This window comes from Octopus bimaculoides, chromosome 1 (assembly GCF_001194135.2).
Source record: "Octopus bimaculoides isolate UCB-OBI-ISO-001 chromosome 1, ASM119413v2, whole genome shotgun sequence".
Lineage (NCBI taxonomy): Eukaryota > Metazoa > Mollusca > Cephalopoda > Octopoda > Octopodidae > Octopus > Octopus bimaculoides.
In genome coordinates, this window is record NC_068981.1 from 125,528,528 (window position 1) to 125,533,507 (window position 4,980).

Consider the following 4,980-nt stretch of genomic DNA (forward strand, 5'->3'; position numbering starts at 1 on the left):
TGAGTTTGATGATAAGCTCCTTGAGGCATTACTTGAAGAAAATCCTGCATTATCAGTTGAAGAATTGGCAATAAAGCTTAGTTCAAACCATACAACTGTTCATTGTCATCTTCAACAACTTAGAAAGGTTCCTAAACTTGGAAAATGGGTGCCTCATGAATAGTCCAAAAGTAACTGCAAATCCCGACTTGACATCTACTCTTCTCTCCATTCTCGCGAATTCATTTCACCCTTTTTGGATAGACTTGTGAGTGGTGATGAAAAATGGATCTTCTATCGAAATGTTAAACGTCGTAAACAGTGGCTTGGTAAAAGGGAAAAAGCTCAACCACAACCGAGAAGGGAACTTCATGGGAAAAAGGTTCTTCTCTCTATCTGGTGGGATTGCAAAGGAGTAATTCACTTTGAATGTTACCATCTAATGCAACAATCAATGCTGTATGACACATGTGTACAAACAGCCATGCTACATGGCAGTGAAACATGGGTCATGACTGCTTGCAAGGAATGAAGCCAGTATGCACCACTAGATGTGTAATGTCAGTGTGCATACATGACAGAGTGTAAGTGCCCTGAGAGAAAAGTTGGATTTAAGAAGCATCAGATGTGGTGTGAGGTGGTGAAGCACGACCTTCTAACATTGGGCCTTACCGAGGCAATGACTAGTGACCAAGACCTTTCGAGATATGCTGTGCTTGAGAAGACCTGATAAGCTAAGTGAGACCATAGCTTATGGCCTATGACAGTAGGTGTAACCAGCCCACTTATGAATACCCCTCATTCATTGGACAATGAACTTTTCTTGTGAAGACCTATTGTGGCAAGTGAAATCAAAATCGCTGACGTGGCCAATGACAGTACCGCCTGATTGGCACTCATACCAGTGAAACATTAAAAGCACGTCCGAGCGTGATCATTGCCAGCATTGCCTTACCGGCACATGTGCCAGAGGCACGTGGAAAACAACATTCAAGCATGGTCGTTGCCAGTGCCACCAGACTGGCTCCTGTACAGGTAGAACGTAAAAACACCTTTTGAGCATGGTCATTGCCAGAACCGCCTGAGTGGTTGGCATTAGGAAGTGCATCCAGCTGTAGAAACTTTGCCAGATCAGATTGAGGCTGGTGCAGCCTCTGGCTCACCAGTCCTCAGTTAAACTGTCCAGCATGGAAAGTGGATGTTAAACGATGATGACACACATTTATGTATTTGTTTTGCAAGATTCTTCATGTGAAATCACGTGTTGAAACAGATATTGTCATACTTGGGGATGGTCATATTTTGTCAATTAAATACATGCACTATATATTTGGTCTTCACTTCATCTTTATTATCATTATTTTAGTTTCTTTGTTAAAGCTCTTTTGTCACACATCCTGTGACCTCCTCAGTGACTCTTTATCCACATGTTTCCCCTATATATTGTTATTCTTTCAGACATTTCAGCACTAAAGTTATGGCTATGCTGGAGCACCATAAAATTATATACAAACTACAATATGAAAATATTCTAATAATAATAAAATTTTCTCAAATAACTTTAAAAGAATATTAATTAATCAATTAAAGAAAAAAATTAAATGAAGAAAAGGCTATTATTACCGCCACCTTAGCGAAGGCGGAGGTATTGTTTTTATATTCATTTAATGTTTAAATGTTTTTTAAAACTAAACTGAACTCAGTTTCGTAAGAGCATATTTTGCATAGTATCAATTGAGTGTTTGAATTATTTTCTGTAGTGGTGATAGTTATTTAAAATAAAACTCAAGAATGTAAACAACAGATATTAAAACAATCTACAAAGATGGTATTTAGATACTTATATATACCATGTTTACAATAACTCTCGTTGAAGTTATACTGTGTTTACATTATCTGTCTACTTATTGTGAAACAAATTCTTGCTTTAGCATTTACAAAGTGTTGAAATCACATTTATATAATATCTTTTGTAAACTAACTTCATTCATTCCTCAGTAAATGCAGTCTTCAAATTTCCATTTGTTGGTGTTGTTGTTTGCCCTCAGGTCTACTATGGATATAAATCTTAACGTAACTGGCATTATGTTGGTTACAGCAACAAGGGTTCCAGTTGATTCGACCAATGGAACAGACTGCTCATGAAATTAACATGCAAGTGGCTGAGCACTCCACACACACATGTACCCTTAACATAGTTCTCAGGAACATTCAGCTTGATACAGAGCATGACAATGCCGACCCTTTGAATTACAAGTACAACTCATTTTTGCCAGCTGAATGGACTGGAGTAACATGAAATAGTGTCTTGCTCAAGGATGCAACACTTTGCCGGGAATCGAACTCACAACTTTATGATCATGAGCTGATTACCCTGACCACTAAGCCACGAACCTTTACTGGATGTAAATAGCAACCACTGAATTTAATAAATATTTCATCAGAGATGTTATAATAATAACCTTGTTTTTTTTTGTTTTTGTTTTTTGTGCTTGTTTTTTTATTGACAATCAAGATTACTTTGAAAACAACAGGAGATTTGATTGTTATTTTTATCAACTCCTCTCAGGGTTGATAAATTACGTACCAGTTGAGCAATGGGGTTGACAAAATCAACTAGTGCCCTCCCTCAAAATGTCAAGTCTTGTACCTATTGTAGAAAGGGCTATTATGATTATTATAAAAGTGGAAAGCTGGCAAAATTGTTAGCATGCCAGGTAAAATGCTTAACAGTATTTCATCTGTTTTTACATTCTGAGTTCAAATTCTGCTAAGGTTAACTTCGCCTTTCTTCCTCTCGGGGTTCATAAAACAAGTATCAGTTAAGCACTAGGGTTGATCTAATCAACTTACACTCTACCCCAGAATTTCAAGACTTGTGCCTATAATAGAAAAGATTCTTATTATTATTATTCCACTAAGGTCAACTTTGCCTACTGTTCTGGGGTTAATGTAAAAAGTACTAATTAAGCACTGGGGTCAATGAAACTGACCAGCCTCCTCCCACAAAATTTCAGGCTTTGTGTCTATAGTATTATTATTATTGTTTTTTATATATACAGATAATCTCTCTCTCTCTCTCTATCTATCTATCTATCTATCTATCTCTTTCTCTCTCTCTTTCTCTTTCGCTCTCTCTTCCTTTCATCTTTTAGTTCATCAGAAGGACTAACATCTAAAATGTCAAATCAAAGACACTCATCTTTTCATGTAAGCATTATAACTACTACCATATTCAGCATGTTCTTTGTGTTGTTTTTAACGATTTCCACACACATATTTGTGATACTCCTCCAACCTATGTCAGCATGGAAAAGCAGATATAAAATCATCATATAATGCAATTTTGTTGTATTTTGCTTTTTTTGCCTATTTCATAATATTTAATTTTTTTTCTTCTTTTTTCCAGGTAAGAACGCCACCAAATATGGTAATGTAGAAAACTTTATTGAAAGATACTGCACAGTTTTTGTCCCTATTAATTCTGAACATGAATATAAAAATGTAAAGATAACTGAATATGTAACAACATAGCTTCATGAATAATACATACATACATACATAAATACATACATACATATATACATACATACATATATACATACATGCATGCATGCATGCATACATTAAAAATCAATTCTAAAAATTAAAAGAAATTATTTTCTTTTTCTGAATATTTTATCAAAGATTATGTGATAAATGAATTAAACTAAACCAGAAAATGTTGAATTAAAATATGAATTGAATCTTGATTCTTTTTCTCCTTTACATACTTTTTTAATTTTATGTGAATGCATATAATATTCTTGTTATGATGAAACTTATGCAAACCAAGTTACATGTTATGAAAGTATTGAACTTACTGATACCACATTGAATGAACATGCTGGCTTTCAATGAAAATGTTTAGGCGATGACAAATATGTTAACATATCTTTTAATTCTGTTTAAATGCTATATCTTGCAAGAGAAAGATTAAATATTTTGCCAATCAGTTTTTTCGATGACTGATATTTCTGTTATAGGTCTATAGTTCTATCATCTAAGTTAAAATTTTTGAAATATTAAACGTTTTACTTCAGTGAAAAACTGAAGTAAGGAGTGAATGAATACAAATAGTTCTAACCATTTTTCTTGTAACAAACTTTCTAAATCATATCTTCTTGTGAGAATGTTAACAGTCTTTTTAAGGAATTAACACACAAGGTTATTATAAATATAACCTATTTTTTATTTATTTACTGTCTGAATTTCTGAGATGAATAATTAGGTATCATTTTTATATACTGACATACTTGAACAAATGTCCTCATCTTGTTTGTTATACTCAGAACATTAGGCATTGTACCTTCCAGGCTTCCTCAAGTACCTTTAACGTTCAGTCAGTAACATACTCCAAATTTCAAACAGAATACTTTATTAAATCCACAGAGGTTGATTGTCCTCATTCTAGAATAATAGAATAGTAAATACAAACATTAAGTGTCAATCGTTAAGTGTAGCAGTTTACCTAGTAAGTATAAGTTCAATTCCTGTGTTACTTATGCTATGGTTCAAATGAAATGAGCAAACAACATCACAAATAAGAGAATAACTAACCAATAAGATATTACTGATATGGGCAATAGAATCAAAACAATCTACCCCATAGATTTAAAAATAGGTTTGGTTCTAGATTGCAAGAATATTAATGAAAATGACAGGCACCTAAAGATAGCCAGGAGTACAATGGCTGAAACATTTGGAGAAATATTTATAGGATTGATAATGATCCAAAAATAGCAAATGAAGTGACATCCAGAAAATCTGTAATGCATTAATCTGATCATGTAGTTTGTCAAATAGGACTCTCAAGGGCGTTGGCAGATTGAAATATGTCACCTTTTAGTAGGTAAATTAAAATCCCAGCGCTGCAGCATGTATTTTGTATTTACTCTATTTCACACATTTGACACAGTCCAATGCATAGAAATAAGTAACATATATATATATATATATATA

The 4,980-nt window shown here is 33.8% G+C and overlaps 2 protein-coding genes and 1 long non-coding RNA gene across 6 annotated transcripts in view; 2 read left to right on the plus strand and 1 right to left on the minus strand.

Moving 5' to 3' along the window:
* The window catches only part of LOC106873822 (glycosaminoglycan xylosylkinase), a 419,531-nt gene that overhangs the window by 382,520 nt on the left and 32,031 nt on the right, over positions 1-4,980 (minus strand). The window lies entirely within an intron of this gene.
* The window catches only part of LOC106878725 (potassium channel subfamily T member 2), a 747,999-nt gene that overhangs the window by 274,433 nt on the left and 468,586 nt on the right, over positions 1-4,980 (plus strand). The window lies entirely within an intron of this gene.
* LOC106880233 (uncharacterized) overlaps positions 3,133-4,980 on the plus strand; it is a 19,450-nt gene continuing 17,602 nt past the window's right edge. The window contains exons 1-2 of the long non-coding RNA XR_001410725.2: positions 3,133-3,189; positions 3,389-3,409. This is a non-coding gene — a long non-coding RNA (uncharacterized LOC106880233). The remainder of the gene's footprint in view (positions 3,190-3,388; positions 3,410-4,980) is intronic.